This window comes from Caretta caretta, chromosome 1, assembly GCF_965140235.1.
Source record: "Caretta caretta isolate rCarCar2 chromosome 1, rCarCar1.hap1, whole genome shotgun sequence".
Taxonomy (NCBI): domain Eukaryota; kingdom Metazoa; phylum Chordata; order Testudines; family Cheloniidae; genus Caretta; species Caretta caretta.
In genome coordinates this window covers 76,704,699-76,729,548 of record NC_134206.1, presented here as the reverse complement: position 1 = coordinate 76,729,548, position 24,850 = coordinate 76,704,699, and the positions used below count along the sequence as shown (strand labels likewise).

The window sequence follows — 24,850 nt, the reverse complement described above, 5'->3', positions numbered from 1 at the left end:
TGTTCAACATCTTTATTAATGATCTGAATGATGGGATGGATTGCCCCCTCAGAAAGATTGGTTTCAGAGTAGCAGCCGTGTTAGTCTGTATCTGCAAAAAGAAAAGGAGTACTTATGGCACCTTAGAGACTAACAAATTTATTTGAGCATAAGCTTTCGTGAGCTACAGTGAGTTGTAGCTCACGAAAGCTTATGCTCAAATAAATTTGTTAGTCTCTAAGGTGCCACAAGTACTCCTTTTCTTTTTTCTCAGAAAGATTGTGGATGACACTAAGCTGGAGAGAGAAGTAGATACCTTGGAGGGTAGGGATATGTTCCAGAGTGACCTAGACAAATTGGAGAATTGCGTCAAAAGAAATCTGATGAGGTTCAACAAGGACAAGTGCAGAGTCCTGCACTTAGGATGGAAGAATCCCATGCACTGCTACAGTCTGGGGACTGACTGGCTAAGTGGCTGTTCTGCAGAAAAGGACCTGGTGATTACAGTGGACGAGAAGCTGGATATGAGTCAACAGTGTGCCTTGTTGCCAAGAAGGCTAACAGTATATTGGGCTGCATTAGTAGGAGCATTACCAGCAGATCAAGGGAAGTGATTATTCCCATCTATTTGGCATTGGTGAGACCACACCGGGAGTATTGCATCCAGTTTTGGGCCCCCCACTACAGAAGGGATGGGGACAAGTTGGAGAGAGTCCAGCAGAGGGCAGTGAAAATGATTAGAGTGGTGCGGCACATGACTTACAAGGAGAGGCTGAGGGTACTGGGCTTATTTAGTCTGCAGAAGAGAAGAGTGAGGAGGGATTTGATAGGAGCCTTCAACTATCTGAAGAGGGTTCCAAAGAGGATGGAGCTAGGCTCTTTTCAGTGGTGGTAGATGACAGAACAAGGAGCAATGGTCTCAAGTAGCAACGGGGGAGGTCTAGGTTGGATATTAGGACAAAACTATTTTACTAGGAGAGTGGTGAAGCACTGAAATGGGTTACCTAGGGAGGTGGTGGAATCTTCATTCTTAGAGGGTTTTAAGACCCAGCTTGACAAAGCCCTGGCTGGGATGATTTAGTTGGGGTTGGTCCTGCTTTGAGCAGGGGGTTGGACTAGATGACCTCCTGAGGTCTCTTCCAATCCTAATATTCTGTGATTCTGTGCTACCAACATTGTGACATGCTGCATGGGGAATCCTGTGACAAAGTTCTAATTTACTGAGGCATGCCATATATAACAGAATACTCATCTTTTTGTAAAGATATACATGTATATACAAAGAAAGGATTAAATTGATTTATTCTATCTATAGATAATAGAACAGGCCCCATTTTTAAAGTGGAACATAGAGACTTACAATCATGCATACATACCCGCATTATTTTGAATGCATATGTAACCCACTAAATTTTGACATACTGGTCGCACTATAATTCTATTTTACTGCAGGAATAGTGAGCAGGTTCAGTCTATTGTGAGAGCAGAACTCCCACCTGCAGAAAATAACACATAAGATTAATATGAAAATGTGGACAGTCATGGGATGCCTGTAATCTGAGTTGCTGCAGTTTGAAATAGACACCACAATGTAGTAAAGCTACTCAGAGAAAAAAAAAAAACCACACACACACACACAAACACACACTTTCAGTTTATAAGATCTTTCAGTCTTTTTATAAAATCTTTCAGTTTATAAGAAAACAATTTGAGTGTTAATTAAATTCTTCATAAATTCTTCATAAGCTTATCATTACAGCAATACAGCAAATACTATGCCAACAAAAATAATAATATCAAATATACAGATTTCTTCAGTGCCAAAAGATACACAGGTCACAAATCCTATGCATGTAAAACGTGTCTGTTATTTGGAATTTTTGTTACCACACCATCTTGAGCTGAAAAGACAGCAAACTCCCAGTTCTTTGAATAGACTGATATCCTTCTCCTTGCGGTTATCTTCTTGATGCATTAAGTAAATGCAGGCCTTTGAGCATCAGCCCTCAGGGCAGAGATCTTCTTCTCCCTCTTTGGTATGGCTTTCTGCCTCTGGGTCTGGCTGAAATCATGGAAGTTTGACACTTCTTTGTTTTTAATGTTGGAGGGGGATTGCTCCACCCCCCCCCACCCCACCGCACCCCGGAGATGCCCTACTGAGCATGAAGTCCGAGGGTTCATAAACTTTTTTTTTTCTGATACTCCCAGACTTGCTGGAGTCAATGAACAGCTGCTCCACTCTTCTGGAAAACAAACAAAAACAAATAAACAAAACAACATAAAAACCCAACAAACAATTGACTACTACTCTTTAAAGGAATAGCAACAGAAGCATGGGTTACTGAGGGACAAATTTGGTAACTATGCCAGCAAATGTATTCAGTTTGCATATGCAATTTTAGTAATTTACATGCCACCAACACAATCTTTTGAGTGCACAAGTAGACCTCTCCCTTTGAAAATGTGGTAGTGTTTTAGTATCTTGCATTGCATTATACCTGGGTAAGATACTGAATGAATTATACTGGCTGAAAGTTGAAGCTAGAAAAATTCAGACTGGAAATTTTTAACAGTAAGAGTAATTAGCCATTGGAATAATTTACTAAGGGTTGTAGTGGGTTTTTCTTCACTGAGTTTTTAAAACAAGATTTGTTGTTTTTGTAAAAGCTATGCTCTAGGAATTGTTTTTGAGACGTTCTATTTCCTGTGCTATACAGAAGGTCAGACTAGATATTCACAATAATTTCTTCTGAATTTGGAATCTAGGAATCTACTACTACTATATCTGGATGAAAAAATCAATAGGTACCATAAAGGAATAAAAGGAATCTGTACTTTGTTCGGTGAACTCACAATCTTTAGACTGTCACAGATCCACCAATGCCCCTAATTGCTGGGTTTTATATTTAGATGGATGAATTAGCCAAAAGATGAGTAACATCACAAGGTGACAGGGATTTTTCCCAGTGCTTTGTGTCTGAGAAGGCTCCTTTGTGTTGTTTGTTTCAGCAAATGTAGTACCTAAAATATCTCAGCTTATGAAATGCAGCACTGTTGTTTTCCCTGGAACTATGTGAGTAAGTGATGCATAGGTCTGTAATCACATCTTTCTTTTATCAACATGACTTTTAGAGCACAAGGGTATTTTGTTACAGCCAGTTTTGTGACATAACCACTGAAATGGTTCTACTTTGAGAGGTATATAAATCAACATCAGTTCAGAATTCTGCTTTAAATTTAACCTTTAACTTTATACACACACAATAACATTTCAAATTACAGCATTCCATATTTAATAATGACATTCATAAATTACACAGCAATAAAATATAATGGCATTTTTAGTCATTTTAATTAAAAGTGTAGTTATGGGGGCAGTTATCTATAGTTACAAAAACAATAATCAGTTCTTCTCCAGTTCAACTGAAGAAGCGTTTCAAATCAGGAGTGTCAGAATCAGGCCCCGAGGTCAAATGTTGAAACAGTGCATTTAGGTTTGCTTTTTAGTACAGCAAAGTAGCAAACCCAAATCACCTTTTTTTCTGTGGCAGGATTTAAAGTAACACAGTAACAATTAGGACAAGAGTCACCTTGCAAATCCCACAATATACTTAAATCAAAAAATCCTTTAGATGATGATCCAGCCTGTTATATTATCCTGACTAAATCTTTGGAAGAACCACAGACTGTCACCAGAAAATCCATTGGAGGTCTTATGCTGTGCTCAGTGTTGGATGGAGTGAATGCCTGCTACAATTGAGGGGAACTGCGCCTGTAGTCTCCTCTATGGTCCAGCAAGGGCACCAATGCTTGGGCTTCCTGCTCCCCAGCCATCACCTCTCTTGGGTAGAGATATGCATCCCTTTCCCTCCTGACCAGGATATTTTCAGGCTGAATAGTTCCATGTCTACACTGTGAATTGCCCAGCAAAGTCAGACTGCAAAGTCAGGCCTGTTTTACTTTTCTCCTCAGAGACAGTAAACAGTGTAATCACCACTGTTAAGTTTCCACAGCCTTTTCTAAACAAGCACACTTTTCTAAAGGTAAAAGTAATACAGAGAAAATATATTAAAACAATAACACCTATACACATACTAGTAGGCTTACCAGAGATCACCCCATCTTCACCAAAGCTCTAACTGGTGAACAGTCTGTCATACAACAACAAGGGATTTTTCTGCAATTACAAGTTCATGACCTCTTTTGATAAGAGCAAGAACCTCATGAATCTGGGCGTTGCTTCTTTATGCCTTTAAGGCTTTTTGATCCTTGGTCTAGGTAATTTGTTGATAAAGGTGCCTTCCCCAGAGCAAAGCTTCAAAATATCAGGTCCATAAATGGGCATTTGCATTCCCCTACTCCTAGGTATTTCCTAGGGAACCTAATCAATTAATAGTTTATTCTGGTGTTAGCCCATTGTTTTAAGAGAGTTATTTGAAACTCATAACGCTTCCCAAGATTTACATGTCTTCAAGATAAGTTACATACAATCCCCGAATAACACACAAACATTTTCATTTTTAAAGCAATGAGCTCCTAAAATACTTCAACTTAATTTAATAAGGTTTGTCCAGGATGTTGCAGGAAATTGCCATTTCTATCACAATGTGTTTTTTGGGAGGTTTCCTCCTGGTGTGAAACTTATTCTGGGTGAAATTCACTCCAGCTGCATAGCACTTAAGTAAATATGGACTCATGTCTTAGCCCCTGGACCAGAACCAAATTATCGTTTTACAGAATGGCATGCAGACCAGTTGTGCGGCTTACAGTAGTGCACAGGTTTTGCTGCATGACTGCTTAGCAACTGACCTTCCCACCCTCTTTTCTGTGCAGTGTCAGTATGAAACTTTAGTGATTTGGACAATTTTGTGTCCTCTGCACTAAAGGTCAATTTCACCAAGTGGGAAGATAGGAGCAATATGACTTACAATTAAATACTGCACTATCAGGTCTCAGTGTCATGCTTTAAGGGATTCCTGGTAAACAGATGCACATCACTCTTGTTATCTGTTCAGCCATGATCTATAGCCTTCAACCACATGAATATGTGGCCTGGAAAGTTACTGGTGACTTTGGCTGCAAGCTCCATGGGACCAAACTTTCAAAGCAAGGATACACTGGGTGCACCCACAAAAACTTTCATTTACTAACACAGTGGCAAAATTTAACTTTTGTCTACACATGCAATTGCTCAAACTTTGGGTGTAAGTATAGGGATTTCTTTGTTCAGAAATGGTGTTTGTACAGTTTTTAGGAAATTCTGTGGAATCACTAAATGATTCCTTCTTTAACTGTAGTTTTAAGACTTGTGAAAGTTGTTAGATTTACAAACCTGTTTTCTGAAGTCCGCTGTTTATCCACAAAAGAGGGAGAGCACAAGTGATGAGTGAAAGCTACCCCTTGTAGCTACATGACTTGATGTAATCAAAGTTTAATTTTTCCTGCCCATTCAGTACTTATCCTTACTGCAGGCAACTCAAAAAGGATACATAGTAGCATCAATAGTAGTGGTGATTTTTGTTATATGGACAATCTATTTGTCTATAAATTGTTCTGAGACAATAGACTTACCGTAGGCTGCCAAACAGCCATTGGTAGTGATTTCCAGTCAGCACTTCTGTGATTTGGATTGGAAAAAATGACCTAGAGGTGAAAGGCTCTACAGTGCATTACCACTCCCTTGAGCTGTCTTGCCTCCCAGGCTCTTTATTTTTGTATGTAAAGATGTATAAGAGAGAAAGGTCTCTTTCTGAGTTGTAGTGAATAATCTACTCTGAAAGGGCAACAGAAGAGGCAGTGTAAATGCTGCATGAAGGACCAAGCAAATGACAGAAAAGAAAACCAGAAATTGATCTTGAAAATAAAGTGATTTTCTGGCAGTAGGTTGATACTCTAATTTTTGGAGTGTTTTTGAGATACCATCTCAGTTAAGTATTATTGTAAATGTCAAACAATCATGTTCTTGGAATAGATGGCAAAATATTTGGAGTTTCATAGATCAAATTGCTATTCTTTAAAATATTAGGGAAAATTTTGCTTTTTCATTTTTGGAAGTTGTACATTATATTGGACTAGCTGAATAGAATATTTTGGGATCTACCATGGATTTTATTTAATTGCACTGCATAGACAGGCTATGGCAACAAGGTCAATTAATATGAAAGAAAAGGACAAGACATTCTTTATTCAAAGTTCCATTAGGTCTGAATTTAGGCAGGTAGAAAAGTACATTTGTATATAGCACATTGGATGCAAGCTGCCACTGCTTTTCACTGTAATGCAGAGCTCAATTATATCAAATTGTTGGTGTAAATAAGACAGAAAAGAAAAGAAAATCAGTATTTGAATATTTTATGCTATTGGCCCAATCTCATAGCTGCTGTATGTAAAGACACATTAAAGTCCAAAGGGAATTTTATAGGGAGAATGGCTGCAACTGCAACATTATGTAGCTACTTTTGTGCATTAATTTAGCTTTCCTAGTCTTAACATGCATCCTTCAAAATGTTTTCCACAACTATTTTAGCAGGGAAGCTTGTGACTTTAATTTGTGTATATCCTCTTTATTCTCTCACCTGCTATGGACTGACATTTTTTGAGTCTGGAATTCTAAAGACATTTGAACAAGGACAATCATAAAAATAAAAATACTGGACAAAGCGTGCTTTTGGAGAGCTAATTTTTGCATATTTAACGGGCTCTCTGATTCATTAGCCAAATCCAAATTAGTTGTACCTACTAATGCTATTTCTTACGTTACTAGTGTCAGTAAAATGTTAACCCCATCCATCAAAAGAATAGTTCCTGAAGAACATACTGTTAGTACTAGCTACCAAACCCTGAAGTTCATGCTGTTGAAACTGTCAATCCTGAGACAGGATCCCTATCCATTCCTCTTCCGTTGAATGAGTTTATAAAGGATCAACATCTGCTGTAGTGTCACAAAAGCCAGCAGATGGTCTTACCTATGCTTCATGTTTCATTCTGTTTGGAAGCCAGTTGCACAGACGTGACAGTATTATCCAATTCTAAAGCTATTAAGGAATAATGCCAGTGAACAGACTCCTTTTTCTCCCCTTTCATTTACATAACTTTGAGTGATCCTGACTATGTCTCCCGTATTTAAAACAAACAAACACACAAAACTGGTTGTTTCACAACAGTAAATACAAGCATATGTTTGTGTGCATGTCTGGGGAATAAACAACGGCATTTGGCCTCCCTGTAGTCCTGCATAATTACAAACATGAAATCTGCTACTCTGGCAAATTATTCTCATAGGGTGATTCTTACCCTTGTTCCCACTTATATCTTAAATGCATAGTGTGAAGAAGATAATTGCAACAATAACAAAAATCCTTCTAAAGTAGGATATTCCCCATCCTATGCAAAGAACGTTAGACTTCCATGACCACACTACTAGGCTTCTGAATTTTTTGTTTCCACAGAATCACACTTACGTTGATATACAAAAATAAAACACGCTGAATTGTGTGTACTATCTATAATCTTCTGTCACCTAATTAACTTTAAAAACAAACAAAATCAACCTTACCATCTCCCTTTCTCTCTTCCCTTTCTCTCTCTCTTCCCTCCAGAAACTCTCCACTGTCTCCCTAACCCCTCAGTGTAATTTCACCAGAAAACTCTCTTGCCTTTGCAAAAGGCTTTACTCTGATCAGATGGCAGGGGTCAGTATGCTGACTCCAGTGACTATCCTTAGAGTAAGGAGTGGGTGGAGGGTGCACCCTTTTGCATCCCTACATTGACAGACCCATATGGTCTGGGCATTAGATATGGGCCTCGACATATCTGAACCCATTAGATACGAGCTGCTGACACTCTATCTGTAATGATGCATCTTTAATGTGTCCGTTATTTAAATCAGGTTTGGTTGGGAGAAATTCCACAGCACTGTTTATAAATATCCTTTTCATTGTTCTCTCTTTATGTCCTCCTTTGTTTCAGTATATGTCCAGGCACTGAATGATGAGTGTGGGGTGGAAGTGGGGATATTGTACTGGACACTGTGGTGATTTTATTTCTACTAAGCAGGTCAAGTAACAACTGCATGACCTGAATCTTTTTCTAGTAGCTGGAAAGATAGGCTTGTCAGTGGCTCACAAGCTTTTTCTTATAACAAAGGGTACTAAGGCAGATCATGCATAACAATATCCATTCATCCTTATCTTCAGGCTCAAACTTTCAGTCCATTGTTATAGCTGAGTTACAAACCTGTAAAAATAAGGGTTGATTATACAGGAAGTGCCAACATACTGGGTTAATAGGAAGCACCAAGGTTAAGAAAATTACTTCAGTTCAGTAGGAGAACTTTTAAGTCTGTTTTGTCAGTCCTCCTCAGAAAATGAAAAAGGCTTGGGGTCAGATCCTTATCTGGTGTAAATCAGCATAGCTCAGCTGATGGTGGACTCCTGGTATCATGAATTCCTTGTGTTGCTAGGGCCCACTGGGAGTCTGGTAGTGTATGCTAGAGAAGGAGTTCTCTCCTCTCCCTCTTGTTGCTGCAGTTGCCTCAGTCCCAGCCTGGTGTTTCTCTTACCCACAACCCAATGCCAGGGCAGCTTCTTAGTCTATGCACCCTTGAATCCAAATACTGTACATGTGGAGTCAGGCAGGGAGGAATACCTCCAGCTCACCACCCATCAGTACCTCCTCACAAATCTCCTGCTCGTCAATACCAATCCTCCCACCCAGCAACCTTCCACATAGTATCACTAGTCCCTTTGCCCCACAAACTTTCCACCAAGCAACACTGGCTCCACCCCTCCCATAGCAAGACCAGCAGTCCATTCCTCACTCTACTTTCAGAAACATTTTACAGCCTGTACATGCAATCCACTGGATACTGCCTCACAAACCATCTTGAGCAGCACTGCCTTAGAGAGTGTAGAATTTGACAAGTAAGAATTCCGAGTCTATAAAGGTAGATTGGACCATTATTGTTAAATAAAATAGAACAATACATTTTTGTACAGGGTATGTGAAGGCTGTAGAAAGACTGGATTTTATACTATAAAAATTGAGAAATGGTCCCTGGGTGATCATGCCATTAAGACTATTAAAATGTACAGTTGAGTGGAGTTGGAGGTATAAATTCAATCTGAGTTTTGGCATAACCTCAATTTTCAGTTCCTAACTCTGCCACCTGAATCTTGTTCTCTCAACATAGCATTTTATATAGTATTAACACAGTACCAAATATAATGCAAAATTAACTTATATATCAAAAAAGTGTTTTATGATGGCAGTTTTGTGAATAAGCAAGGGTTTTTCCAGCAATATCAGTTGGTTAATTAAAATATTAATTACGGCTATCAAGTGATTAAAAAAAATAATAGTACTGTTAAACAATAATAGAATAATATTTACATAAATATTTTTGGATTTTTTTCCACATTTTCAAATATATCGATTGACTTTCTCTTTTGGTGGTTTGGGTTCTGTAGTTTCCGCATCAGAGTGTTGTTCTTTTAAGACTTCTGAAAGCATGCTCCACACCCCGTCCCTATCAGATTTTGGAAGGCACTTGAGATTCTTAAGTGTTGGGTCAAGTGCTGTAGCAACCTTTAGAAATCTCACATTGGTACCTTCTTTGTGTTTTGTCAAATCTGCAGTGAAAGTGTTCTGAAAACGAAGAACATGCTGGGTCATCATCCAAGACTTCTATACCATGAAATATATGGCAGAATATGGTAAAACAGAGCAGAAGACATATAATTCTCCCCCAAGAAGTTCAGTCACAAATTTAATTAACTCATTATTGCTTTAAGGAGCATCATCAGCAAGGAAGCACATCCTCTGGAATGGTGGTAGAAGCATGAAGGGGCATATGAATGTTTAGCATATCTGGCATGTAAATACCTTACAATGCTGGTTACAAAAATGCCATGCAAATGTCTGTTCTCACTTTCAGGTGACATTGTAAATAAGAAGCGGGCAGCATTATCTCCTGTAAATGTAAATAAACTTGTTTCTCTTAGGGATTAGCTGAACAAGGAGGAGGACTGAGTGGACTTGTAGGCTCTAAAGTTTTACATTGTTTTGTTTTCAGTTATGTAACAAAAATAATCTACATTTGTAAGTTGCTCTTTCATGATAAGGAGATTGCATGATGGTACTTGTATGAAGCGAATTGAAAAATACTATTTATTTTGTTTATAATTTTTCAGCAAATATTTGTAATCAAAATAATATAAAGTGAGTACTGTACACTTTGTATTCTGTGTTGTAATTGAAATCAATATATTTGGAAATGTAGAAAAACATTCAAAATATTTAATACATTTCAATTGGTATTCTATTGTTTAATAGTGCAATTTAAACTGTGATTAATCACAATTTTTTTAATCACAATGTTTTTTTTAGTTAATTGCGTGAGTTAACTGTGATTAATCGACAATCCCAATTTTAATGTACTGTAAAAGAATTACAAACCTCTTCACTCCAGTTGTAATGATTTTACTGTTTTATATACTTGCTTGCACTTAGAGGTTAAGGAGATCATAATTCAATAATTTCAGTTTTCTGAAGTAAAAGAAAGCCAATTCCTGGCAGAGACACAAGGGAATTGTGTTCACGTAGTGGTACAACATTTATTTACTCACTTGGGACCAAATTCTTCATTGTCCAAAAAGAAAAAGTAACCAGAGGGGAACACTTTTGTGGGGTTCAAGTAGCAGCCCTGCTCTCCATCCCATGCACAGCATGCTGTCTCAAGGGTGTGTGTAATTTTGACTGCTCCTGCCAATGTAAAAGGACATGGAGAGGGCAGGAAAAGAGGGCTCCCCTCGGTTTCTCTCTGTTGTAAGAAGCCCCTCCTGGTTTCTCTTAAAGGGTTGAAATTCCTCCTCAGTATCTACCGGTGGCACTTCTCTAAGTTGGAAGTTTGGCTGTGCTCCTATGTTGCTTTTCAGGTGCCAGCAGTTTTAAACAGTGAAGTCTCCTGTGACTTCTGATGCTGTTTTCTGGCTATGTGCCTAATTTTCAACACAAATGACTCATATTCCTCCAGCTCCTGTTTTTTCTTTTCATATAGCTGGTGTATTATGTGGGTTTAACTTTGGTCTGTAGCTGCATCATGTGCTTTATAATAAGCTTTATAGTAAGTTTTCTGCTGTGTATACCCTTCAGGAATTAAAATGCATTTGTTTGCAAAGTAATGTATTAGGTGAGAACCAACAAGACAAAAATCTGTATAAAAATGTGAATGAACTAGAGAAAGCTAATGAGGAAATTGATTTAAGTGTAAACATAGGTTACAGTAAGGTGTAAAGATAGGTGACAGTAATTTGTTTACATGTGTAATATAACCAGAGTGCAATGGTGGATCCATTGGCAGAAAGATTAGCTATAAAACAGATGACAAGGATCCTGTCATATTAGGTTCATTTGGAATAATGGGAAAAATATGCCCCAAACAAGGTTGAAAGAGCAATGGGTCCTCTATCAGCAGTGCATGGGAGAAGGAGCAACACAACAGGAAAACTCTGCAATGCTTTCCCATTGAGGAACACCACTCGATGGCAATGCAGACAGGATTGTTTAGGAGTAGGACAAGGAAAAAGCAGAAAGCCTACAAGGAGTGGAAGATGGGAGGGATTAGCAAGGAAAGTTACTTTATTGAGGTCAGAACAGGGATAAAGTGAGAAAGGCCAAAAGCCATGTAGAGTTGGACCTTGCAAAGGGAATTAAAACCAATAGTAAAAGGTTCTATAGCCACATAAATAAGAAGAAAACAAAGAAAGAACAAGTGGGACCACTAAACACTGAGGATGGAGTGGAGGTTAAAGATAAGCTAGGCATGGCTCAATATCTAAACAAATACTTTGCCTCAGTCTTTAATGAGGCTAATGAGGAGTTTAGGGATAATGGTACGACGTCAAATGGGAAGGAAGATATGGAGGTAGATATTGCCACATCCGAGGTAGAAGCCAAACTTGAACAGCTGAATGGGACTAAATCGGGGGACGCAGATAATCTTCATTGAAGAATATTAAAGGAACTGGCAGATGAAATTGCAAGCGCATTAGGAAAAATTTTTAATGAATCTGTAAACTCAGGGTTTGTACCATATTACTGGAAAATTGCTAACATAGTTCCTATTTTTAAGAAAGGAAAAAAAAGTGATACGGGTAACTACAGGCCTGTTAGTTTGATATGTGTAGTATCCAAGATCTTGGGGAAAAAAAATTGAAGGAGAAAGTAGATAAGGACATTGAGGTCAACGGTAATTGGGACAAAATACAACATGGTTTTACAAAAGGTAGATCGTGTCAAACCAATTGATCTCCTTCTTTGAGAAGGTAACAAATTTTTTAGACAAAGGAAACATAGTGGATCTAATTTACCTCACTTTCACTTTCATTTGATACGGTTCCACATGGGGAATTATTAGCTACATTGGAAAAGATGGGGATCAATATGAACATTGAAAGGTGAATAAGGAACTGGTTAAAGGGGAGACTACAGTGGGTCACACTGAAAGGTGAACTTTCAGGCTAGAAGGAGGTTACTAGTGGAGTCCTCAGGGATCGGTTTTGGGATCAGTCTTATTTAATCTTTTTATTACTGACCTTGGCACAAAAAGCAGGAATATGCTAATAAAGTTTGCGGACAACACGAAGCTGGGAGGTATTGCCAATACAGAGAAGGGCTGGGATTTCATACAGGAAGATCTGGATGATCTTGTAAACTGGAGTAATAGGATTAAATTTAACAGTGAAAAGTGCAAGGTAATGCATTTAGGGATTAATAACAAGAATTTCTGTTATAAAATAACAAATAACTCCTTGTAACTGATCTAGTAAATTATAATTAGACATACCACCTCTAACTGAGTCAGATAAAGGGAACAAAAATAATAAACCAAGTCTTAGTGATACCCTAATATTAAGAGTTATTCTGGTCAGAAGAAACTTTACTTCATCTGAGATCACTTATCAACTAAGTGATCTTGCACTGTTCAAGTTAAAGGGAATTTTACCCTTCCAAATTGAGGAGCACTGATCTTTGTTGGCTTTCTTCATTGCAGACTAGATCATATTAGGTTGAGCTGGGACAGAAACACGGCTACTTTTAATTCAATGGCAATATTCACATTGCAATGCTGGCCACCAAGGAGAAGGTTATATTTGATTTAATATATTCATCACTTTACTATGAATGGTTAGATTTGCCCACATAGATCATATTATAAGTTTCCACTACATAGAACTACTATATCTCTTTGATATTTTTATTGTTTCTTTGTCTCTCTTTTCTTAGTTAAATGTAATTTCATTTTAAACAAATCGTGAACCTACAGCCTGACATTACATGAATATTAGTTGCATGTGTACATTACCAGAAGTGTTCCTATAACAAGGTCACATGAACACAAACATAAGAAAATTTTAACTAAACAAACAGTTACCATCTATCAACACGGGCAGGGGAGAAGAAAAATATTACTGCCAAATTATTAACTATTAACATCTAAAAGTATGTTAAATATACAAACTAGTCATCTCATTATAGCAATAGATAGTCAGATGTCTCAAGAAATGTTCAAAATGATATCAAACATTATAATTCTATGAAGAAAATGAGCAGTGTGAATAACATATGTTTTGCCCACTCTTCAATATCAAGCATAGTCAAGCATAGTCAAGTTTGCAAGCCTCATCCTTTAAAATTAAGTCTAGTTAATCAGTTTCTGCATTCTGACTTAAATTATTCAGGGGGTTTTCAGACAGTCTAAACATTTTCATTGACTAAAATAAAAATGGATATCATGTAATTTTGCCTAATTTAAACAAGAGAATTCATACCAAATTATTTGATGTGGGTTATATGAAACTGGTACTCAGTCAATGACAACACCATGGAATTTGAGGTATAAAAACATAAGAACCACCATACTGGATCCTACGAAGGGTCCATCTAGCCCAGTATCCTGTCTTCTGACAGTGCCCAATGCCGTGTGTCCCAGAGGGAATGAACAGAACAGGTAATGACCAAGTGAGCCATCCTCTGTTGCTCACGCCCAGCTTCTGACAAACAGAGTCTAGGGACACCGTTCCTGTCCATCCTAGCTAATAGCCACTGATGGACCTATCCTCCATGAACTTATCTAGTTCTTTTTTGAACCCTGTTATAGTCTTGGCCTTCACAAGGTCTTCTGGCAAGGAGTTCCACAGGTTGACTGCATTCTGTGAAAAAAAAAACAACTTTTGTTTGTTTTAAATCTGCTGCCTATTAATTTAAATCAAAATCTAATTTCTAATTAAATCTAATTTCATTTGGTGACCCCTAGTTCTTCCGTTATGAGAAGGAATAAATAACACTTCCTTATTTACTTTCTCCACACCTGTCATGATATTATAGACCTCTATCATATCCCCCCTTAGTCATCTCTTTTCCAAGCTGAGAAGTCCTAGTCTTATTAATTTCTCCCCATATGAAAGCAATTCCATACCCCTAAGCATTTTTTGCCCTTTTCTGAACCTTTTCCAATTCCAATATATCTTTTTTTTTTGAGATGGGGGGGGACCACATCTACATGCAGTATTCAAGATGTGAGCATACCATGCATTTATAAAGAGGCAATATGATATTTTCTGTCATATTATCTATCCGTTTCTTAATGATTCCCAACATTCTGTTCGCTTTTTTGACAGCTGCTGCCCTTTTCAGTGGAAGTTTTCAGAGAACTATCTACAATGACTCCAAGATCTCTTTCTTTAGTGGTAACAGCTAATTTAGACCCCCATCATTTTATATATATAATTGGGATTATGTTTTCCAACGTGCATTCCTTTGCATTTATCAACATTGAATTTCATCTGCCATTTTGATGACCAGTCATCTTTGGCTTTATCATCTTTGAATGCTCCTTTAGCGTCTCGATGGTCCAGTGACCCCACTGGTTGTTTAGCAGACTTCCTACTTCTGATGTACTTAAAATTTTGTTTGCTATTACTTTTTGAGTCTTTGGCTAGCTGTTCTTCAGATTCTTTTTTGGCCTTCCTAATTATATTTTTATACTTCATTTGCCAGAGTTTATACTCCTTTCTGTTTTCCTCACTAGGATTTAACTTCCAATTTTTAAAAGATGTCTTTTTGCCTCTCACTGCTTCTCTTACTTTGTTGTTTAACCACAGTGGAGCTTTTTTGGTTTTCTTACTATGTTTTTTTTTTTTTAATTTTGGATATACATTTAAGTTGAGCCTCTATTATGGTGTCTTTAAAAAGCTTACAAGGATTTTACTTTTGGTGCTGTACCTTTTAATTTCTGTTTAACTAACCTCCTCATTTTTGTGTAGTTTTTCTTTCTGAAATTAAATGCTGCAGTGTTGGGCTGCTGTGGTGTTTTCCCCACCACAGGGATGGTAAATTGAAATATACTGTGGTTACTATTACCAAGTGGTCCAGCTATATTCACCTCTTTTACCTAATCCTGTGCTCAATTTAGGACTAAATGAAGAATTGTCACTCCTTTTGGGGTTCCAAGACTAGCTGTTCCAAGAAGCAGTCATTTAAGGTATCAAGAAACTTTATCTCTGTATCCTGTCCTCAGGTAATATGTAGCCATTCAATATGGGGATAGTTGAAATCCCTCATTATTATTGAGGTTTTTTTTTATTTTAATAGCCTCTCTAATCTCCCTAAGCATTTAACAGTCACTATCACCATCCTGGCCAGGTGATCGGTAATATATCCCTACTGATAAATTCTTATTATTCAGGCATGGAATTACTATCCATAGAGATTCTATGGTACAAACAGAAATGTATAGTTTTTGATTAAACTTTCAAGGGGAAGGTTTCTCCACCCCAGCATTGGGGTGTGGGAGAGAACGAGACCCCACACCCAGAAATAGTCTATTGGCTAGGGTTCTCACCTGTTTTGCCTGCCAGGGTCTCTAGTGACTCAGGTGAGTGACATAACCACCAGACTATTGGGTATTCTTGGATGCTCTCTCTGTGTTTTTTCTCTTCATGAAAAAAAAAATGGAGAGGTCTTAGTTTTGTTCCACATCTGAATGAAAACAAATATTGAAACATAAAAATCTTTTACAAAATAAAATCCTTGTTTTCCAGTCAGCCCTACTAATGAGCTATGTGGCTGAGGTTTGGCTGAAAGTTCCATTGTTGTAACTGTTAATCAGGACACTCTTGGACTGAACAACCTATTCAGTAACTTCTCAGTTGTTAACCAGACAATAGCCGTACCTCACCCTGGATAAGGTGCTGCCCACTGACATCTTCTCCTGTGGGTCCACCTTCATTAACACTGTACATCTGTTTCAGATGAGTGTCCTTTTTTGGGATGTTTTTATGTGTCTTCAATTGTTGAGCTGCAACACACCATGAAGCTTCTGAGCTTTGGCCATTAATTATAATAAAGTCTAAAATAAAATAATACTTACTTGTGCAGATGGCTCTTAACTTAACTTTGTAGAATATTTTATATAGAAAACGTCTTTTAGAAATGTTTCTACTGAAAGTGTTAATTCCTTTCAAAGAAATAGATATACGTATAGCTCCGTTTCAGGACTGGCTGCAAGATTGGGAACCTCATGTCTTATAGGACATGTATGAGCTTATTTTAGAAAAACAGATTTAGATAATCCAGAAACAAGAAGATGATTAAAAAGCAGAACTTCTGACTTTAAATCCTGCAGTCACTATTACAGGTAAAAAGAAAAGGAGTACTTGTGGCACCTTAGAGACTAACAAATTTATTTGAGCATGAGCTTTCGTGAGCTACAGCTCACTTCATCAGATGCATTCGATGAAGTGAGCTGTAGCTCATGAAAGCTTATGCTCAAATAAATTTGTTAGTCTCTAAGGTGCCACAAGTACTCCTTTTCTTTTTGCGAATACAGACTAACACGGCTGCTACTCTGAAACCTGTCACTATTACAGGTGTTATACTTTGTCTGTGAACATCCCCTTTCACCAGAGTGAAGGAATTTGAGCTCTTCATGAATGCTAATTAATTGCTCCTTTACCGCTCATGTGAGACAATAAAGCATACTTGTTACCATTTTACTGATAAGGAATTAAGGCATGGAGAGAGTAAGGGGCAGAAGTTTTGAAGCAAAAAAGCTCAACTCTTTTGAAAAATTTTCCATAAGTGTCACAATGGGAGCTACTGAGATCAGAGCACTTTTTGATGTCTACATCACTGGCACCAGAACCGGAGGGCACCAGGGGGCTATGGTCCCACACTTTTAAAAGTGGGAGGAACATGTCATCCACTTTTTAACAAAAGAAACGTAAGAGCAGGAATGTCCCCTGCAGATTCTTCCCCTCCCCTCAGAATAATAGACTCTGCCGGGGAGGTGCTGCACTTCACCTTTCACCCACCAGTGGCTTTTGCAACACCAGTAGAGAGGGCAGCTAGCTCACTGCTGGAGCAGCCAGCTGCAGAGAGGAAGGGGGCACTTTGGCTTTGGCCCCCACACTTTTACAAAGGTTCCAGTGCCATTGGAAGTGGAGATGAGCTCTTCTAAAAATGTGTCTCCAGTTGTGGGTGCTGAGCACATGAAAATCTGGCTCTAAACTCTTTTGAAAATCCATACCATGTGACTTGTTCAAGGTCACACTGGAAATCTGTATCCAAACTGGGAATTGACCCAGATTGCTACGGTCCCAGGCCAATGGTTTAGCCACAAGTCCATTGTTCCTGGTGTTATTTCTGCTTTTATCTAATTTTATGATTGTTTCCATATTGCCAACTGTATGTTAGATGCTTTACAGACAGATTTGAAGGCAAGTCAGATCTACACGCTGAAGAGTTCACAATCTCAATAGACAGTCACAGACATAAAAATGGGAATGGGAAACATTGGCAAGCAGTGTGATTAGATGATGTTTATTTAAGTATTCTGTTAATTTTATGATTTTTTCCTCATCAGGTTTAGTGCTTTATTTTGAGATGCCCGTTAGCAACTTTTTAAGGGAGAGTATTCCTAATGTTCATAAGTCTTGTGGCATTTTATTGTTCTTTATTTAGATTAATAACATTCTGATGCTATTTTGTATATGGTGCTCCCCCTGATCTCAGAGAAAATTTTGTACATGGAACATCAGATTGACCACACTCCACCTTTAAACTGGGGGGATGTTGTCCAGTTGGCTGAGGGAAAGGAAACAGTGCTCTACGGGTGTCGGGCGGGAGAGAGGTCAGACACTGTTGCAAAATAGGGGAATGGGTCAGTGTGGCAACGCTTACACATCCCCTGGGACCAGAAGGGCAGGAAGGTTGAAAAGAGGTAACCCTGGTGAGAGAAGCCCTTTTCCACCAAGCAGGCAAGGCAGCACCCACCTTCCCTCCCCTTTAGGGGACAAAATACTAGGTTTGATCAGGACCTGCTGTGGGCTTTGTGCTGACTGCCCCTTTTTAGGGGGACTGGTAAGGGATTTTTCCCACAACACCAGATTACCTTAGGTGGAGTTTTTTTGTTGTTGTTGGGTTTTTTTTGCCTTCCTCACAGTGGGTTGGGGAGGGCTTTGTTGACGTGAGGCGTGAAGGGAGTTAGGCTAATATGGCACAACTCATTAAGTAAGTGTGGGGCTGATGGCCAGTGTAGGTACTCCGTAGGGAAGGTATACAGTGACCGGATAGATGGCTTGGTAAAGGACTTAAAAATGAAGTGTCAGTTAAAATAACAGAATGTGGAGGTGGGTAGTTTGGGGATCCTATGACCATTACAGCATGGACCCAACTCCCTTTTCTTGTATCCCACCTAAATCCTCCTACAAGGGAATGTGGATGATAAGGTCTCAGCAATGGATTGGCTGTGGGACCTGGATGGAAAAAGAGTGGGGGCTGATGGAAGTCCCCCAGGTAGTTATTGAATGAACATGGGGTTACCTGCACTGTACACCTCTATCTGCTGTGCAGTCCCAGACATCTAATAATAAATTACAGCTTGATTAAAACCATATCAAGTGTCTCCTGTCCTTTCAGAATAGCTGGACAATCAGGTATATTTTGAATAGGTATTTGGATGCTATAATGCTTGAATGGTGCCTTGTGGTGACTAAGAAATGAGTTCGGTTACAAGTAGTTTGAGCCCCAAATTAGTCCCTGGATAAAAGTCTATTTTCAATGATATATTATACAGATTTAGCTCTAGGAAAGGAACAGATGATTTGTGCAACCAGTGAGCTTAAAAAATAGATCTACACTTGACTTCATTTGCGTGTGTGTGTGTTAAAAAAATTGTGAAAAAATATTGTGAAATAGATAACAAAAAAAATTGTGAAATAGATAACAAAAATGTAACACAATCTTTGAACTGCAAATAAGTATTGATATAACTTTCCAGAGAGGAAAATTCAAAGTATTTCACTTTTATTTAGCACTCTGGATAAATTAGTTGTGATTAAAAAATTGAAGACAAGTAATCTGTTTAAACTGCTGGTAACGCTTATAGTTACACCTTTGATTGCTGGTGGCAGACTGGAAACCAAACCTTTGATTAGAAACAAAACCACAATCGTTCTGTTACTGTAAGCAAGAGTTTAGAAGCGCTATAAAATTCTTTCTCTCTTGAATTTTAACAGTTGATCACTGATATAGGTGATGACTCTTGACAGACTATTTTAGATTAGAAACAGCAATCCCACAGATTAATGAACACAAATCACACAATAAACACTGGTTAGGGAAGAAATTATGTGAAGTTTTTTGTTGTCTGTGCTTGTAGAATATTTCTTGTGTTCATTTGCCAGTTTTAAAGAGTAGAATATATATATATATATATATATATATATATATATATATATATTATTAAGGAACTGTAGGTATTTTGTTTCTATAAAATATTTATCATAAATACTTAAAGTACAACATATTTTATACTAAATGAAACAGGTGGCAGATAATTGGATTTCTGGATGGCTGATCCCTTTATAAATTGAAAAAAGTTAAATACAAGAGGGCAAATTATGTGTTCCAATAACAATGAAATCCTCTGATGTATCCCAGTTTAAGAGTTTCTCATTTAAGGCCTGGACTTCAGTGGTTAAAAGGAAAAGTGCATTCAAATTAGGTAGATAAAATAGACAATAATCATGGATATCTGAGTAAAGTGGTGGCATTTTACATTCTTCCTTTTCTATGGCTCTATCGCTATAAAATCTGAGCACCTATTTTGCAGAGGTGTAAGTGTCTACACAAAGTGTCAGGCAGTGGAGTGTCCGACCCTACCAATACACATCACATTTTACTTCAAATTTCTTTCTCTTCTATTCATTTTGAGCCTTTGTGAGTCATACATTTCAAATGTTATTGTTTGCTATTTGTGTATTTGGGGCTCAGCAACTTAAGGGTTGCAGTGTCTCCGTGTAATTGTTCAGTTTTCCCCGAGAGAGATAGAGAAAGAGAGAACCAGTGAGTGGTGACAACATAGCCCTCCGCTTCTCTCCATATCCTCTGGGCACGTCTCTCCAGTCGCTTTCCTATTGCCTTTGTTTTAGCTCCACCCTACTATCAGTCTTTTTACCACGTACATCTACAGCAGGGGTGGCCAACCTGTGCCTGAGAAGGAGCCAGAATTTCCCAGTGTATAGTGCTGAAGAGCCACAGTAATATGTCAGCAGCTCCTATCTGCTCCCATGCCCTGCCTGCCAGCTGCCCTGCCCATCAGCACCTTCCCTCCCACCCTGTGCCTCACCCAGCATTCAGGAGGCTCTGGGGGGTAAGGAGAAGAGTGAGGGCGTGGCAGGCTTGGGGGAGGGGGCAGGAAGAAGCAGGGCCTTGGGGGAAGGGGTGAAGTGGGGGCAAGGCCTGTGGCAGAGGCAGGGGTTGAACAGTGAGCATTGGAAAGTTGGCACCTGTAGCTCCAGCCCCGGAGTCGGTGTCTATGCAAGGAGCTGTTGATTAATCATAGTTAACTCACACAATTAACTCAAAAATTAATAGTGATTAAAAAATTAATCAAGATTAATCACAGTTTAAATCACATTGTTAAACAATAGAGTACCAACTGAAATTTATTCAACATTTTTGGATGTTTTTGTACATTTTCAAATATATTGATTTCAATTACAACACAGAATAAAAGTGTACACTTCTCACTTTATATTATTACTTTTTATTATAAATACATGTGCTGTAAGAATGATAAACAAAAGAAATAGTATTTTTCAATTCACTTCATAAAGTACTGTAGTTCAATCTCTTTATCGGGAAAGAGCAACTTACAAATGTAGATTTGTTTTTCTCACATAACTGCACTAAAAACAAAACAGTGCAAAACTTTAGCGCCTATAAGTCCACTCAGTCCTACTTCTCGTTCAGCCAATTGCTAAAACAAAAAAGCTTGTTTACATTTGCGGGAGATAATGCTGCCAACTTCTTATTTACAGTGTCACCAGAAAGTAAGAACAGGCATTCACATGGGACTTTTGTAGCAAGCATTGCAAGGTATTTACGGGCCAGATATGCTAAACATTCATATGCCCCTTCATGCTTCCACCACCATTCCAGAGGATGTGCTTCCTTGCTGATGATGCTCCTTAAAGCAATAATGAGTTAATTAAACTTGTGACTGAACTTCTTGGGGGAGAATTGTATGTCTTCTGCTCTGTTTTACCATATTCTGCCATATATTTCATGGTATAGAAGTCTTGGATGATGACCTAGCATGTTCTTCGTTTTCAGAACACTTTCGCTGCAGATTTGGCAAAACGCAAAAAGGTACCAATATGAGATTTCTAAAGATAGCTATAGCACTTGACCCAAGGTTTAAGAAGTGCCTTCCAAAATCTGAGAGGGATAAGGGGTGGAGCATGCTTTCAGAAGTCTTAAAAGAGCAACATTCAGATGTGGAAACTATCGAAACTGAACCACCAAAAAAGAAAATCAACCTTCTACTGGTGGCATCTGACTCAAATAATGAAAATGAACATGCATCGGTCACACTACTTTGGATTGTTATCGAGCAGAACCCGCCATCAGCATGGACTCATGTCCTCTGGAATGGTGGTTGAAGCATGAGGGGACATATGAATCTTTAGCGCATCTGGCATGCAAGTATCTTGCAACGTCAGCTACAACAGTGCCACGAGAACACCTGTTCTCACTTTCAGGTGATATTGTGAAGAAGAAACGGGCAGCATTATCTCCTGAAAATGTAAACAAACTTGTTTGTCTGAGTGATTGGCTGAACAAGAAATAGTACTGAGTGGACTTGTAGGCTCTTATTTTTTGTACATAATTCTACATTTGTAAGTTCAACTTTCATGATAAAAAAATTGCACTACAGTACTTGTAATGGGGGAACTGTAAAATACTATTTCTTTTGTTTTTTACATTGCAAATATTTGTCATAAAAATATAAAGTGAGGAGTGTACGCTTTGTATTCTGTGTTATAATTAAAATCAATATATTTGCAAATGTAGAAAACATCTAAAATATTTATATAAATGGTATTCTGTTATTAACAGTGTGATTAATTGCACAATTATTTTTTTAATCACACGATTAATCACGATTTTTTAAAATCACACAATCACAAATCATTTTTAATCACTTGACACCCCTAATATAATATGGTACTTTAATAGGGACAATTGCATAAAGCTGAAAACAGTTATGAGTAAAATCAGTTGGGAGGAAGAATTTGATCAGAAAAGTGTGAATGATAATTGGGAATCATTTGAAAACACCTTACCTGATACCCAGAAATATACTGAGACTTTTAATGGTGTGTTTGCAATGGTACTAAGAAGGCTGACGTTTCTGTATACCAAACTCAGAACCTTTTTGAAAACTATTTAATGTTAGGCAGTGTGACAGGATCATATTAATGCCTTTGACTCTTCGGGCCTATATATTCCATCTAAGTTAATACAACAACAGGGCTGCAGCTCCACTCAACCATATCCTGTCTCATGCTCCACATCATGTGGGTTCTCTCCATTCATTATTTTTTGTATGCTTTCTCTTTTTCGAGGTTGGGTACAACAAAATTAAATAGGTAGTACATTATAAATTGATTCATTGAGTAATACGTTCAATAAAGTTCTGTCAGTTCTTATTTTATATCAAGAAGTATAATTGGTTTACGTTCATATATATTGTTAAACTTGGCACGGTGTGGCACAGCAGGGGAAGTGCAGAGGTGATTGTGTCTGTGCTCTGTAACCTAGAATCGTCTGCAGGCTGCCCTGAATTATACTTGCTGCCAACCACTTCAAGGGGACGCCATGACATCGAAGAATCAGTGTGGAATAGGGATGTTTTCCTAGTCTTGCCCTCTTTTACCTGGCAATAACAGCAGGATATAGTAGTGGAATAGCTTTGGATACAGACCAGATTTAGAATCTGAAAATATAAAATCTTTGGTAAGTGTATATGGAAAAAACAGAAATAGTTACTATAATAACTATTTTATACATTTAAAGAGAAATTGCAACCAGAGACAAGTAAACAGTCTTGTTTTTTTTTTTTAAATTATTTATAGCATCTGTTTTTCCTGCTTTAACATATAATTGTGAAATTACTTTATTGACTTCAGTGGGAATTTTGCCTGTGTTGGGTATGTATACTTAGGCCCTGTGTATGGTGCTGCGGAACTGTCAATAATGTCACTGGCATATTCTTGTTACTGGATTCAACTTTTGCTTTGAAAAGGCTGTATCATGGTTATCAATGATCAATAATCACCATATGTTATCTTTAGCATTTTCATTTTGGTAGAATATTTATACATTGTGATTGCTTTTTATTTATTGAGCATATCTGTGATATATTGGGATAAATTCTGCCCTCAGTTACTCTGATACCATGCTGTTGATTTAGATGATTTGCATAGGTTTGGTTGAGTGGAAGAATTTGATGAAATTCATGTGAAACACATCATTTTTAACACCACTAGATATGAAAAAAACCCACAGTTTTAATTTGAAGTAGTCGCACAAAATGTTTGTAAAAGGAGAGGATTGTTTTTGTACCAATACTTCTGTTTTGCTCAAGGAATGACTGGGAGCACATACTCACGCGAAAGATCAAGAATTCTGATGGCAGATATTTTTACTTTTAGCAAAGGGTTTGTACTCAGATCTGAAACTCTTCAAGCTTTGGAATCCAAGGTTTTGCATCTTCACAGGCATTTTACATCTAACCCTAATCTCTAAGACCCGCTTTCTGAATTTTGGTATCACAAATAGCTTACCACAATGGGCTAAATTAAGATTAGCATCATTAACTATTTGTTAAAGTTCTGGCTCAGTGTTGGATATTTATTACCACACTAAGGGCCCAATCCTATTTCCAGTGAAGTCAGTTTTGTCTTCTGAAGTGGATCATAACAATTTTAAGATTTAAAGATCTGAACTAGACTAGGCATACTTATAACAAGTATAGAGATGTTCTATTCCTTAATTTCTCCTGTGAAAGCTCACTTTTCCATGTATTCTGTTGCAAAAAATTCTGTATAAATAGCAACTTATAAAGTTTTGTAAATAATAAGAATCCAGAATGCAAAAATAGTAACAAAATAATGAAAGTTGATTTTTCAATAACCTAGGGACCGTATTCTACAATGAACATTAGCCTAAGTACGTTAAACTCTTTTTATTCTTTGACTTTTACAGATTTAATAATATTTTATTTTAGCTGAAAGAAATTACTGTATATACGTTTTCAGTGTCCCAGAAACAACAGTGGTTTTGCTAAACCATTGTTACATAATGAGTTGGTTCTTTAAACTGAAAAAAATATTTTGCTGTCTTGTGTTTCCAGTGATTATAGGAAAAGATGTATTGATTTCTCCCTATCACCCTCTAAAAGTCTTTGATTAAGACTAGAGAATTGGTGGCATTTCAACACTGCCTTTCTTTTGTGTTTCAC

The 24,850-nt window shown here is 37.7% G+C and overlaps 1 protein-coding gene across 1 annotated transcript in view; it reads left to right on the top strand.

Annotated features, from left to right (window-relative positions):
- Positions 1-24,850, top strand: part of KLHL1 (kelch like family member 1) — a 452,588-nt gene that overhangs the window by 96,521 nt on the left and 331,217 nt on the right. The gene's annotated exons all lie outside the window — the stretch shown is intronic.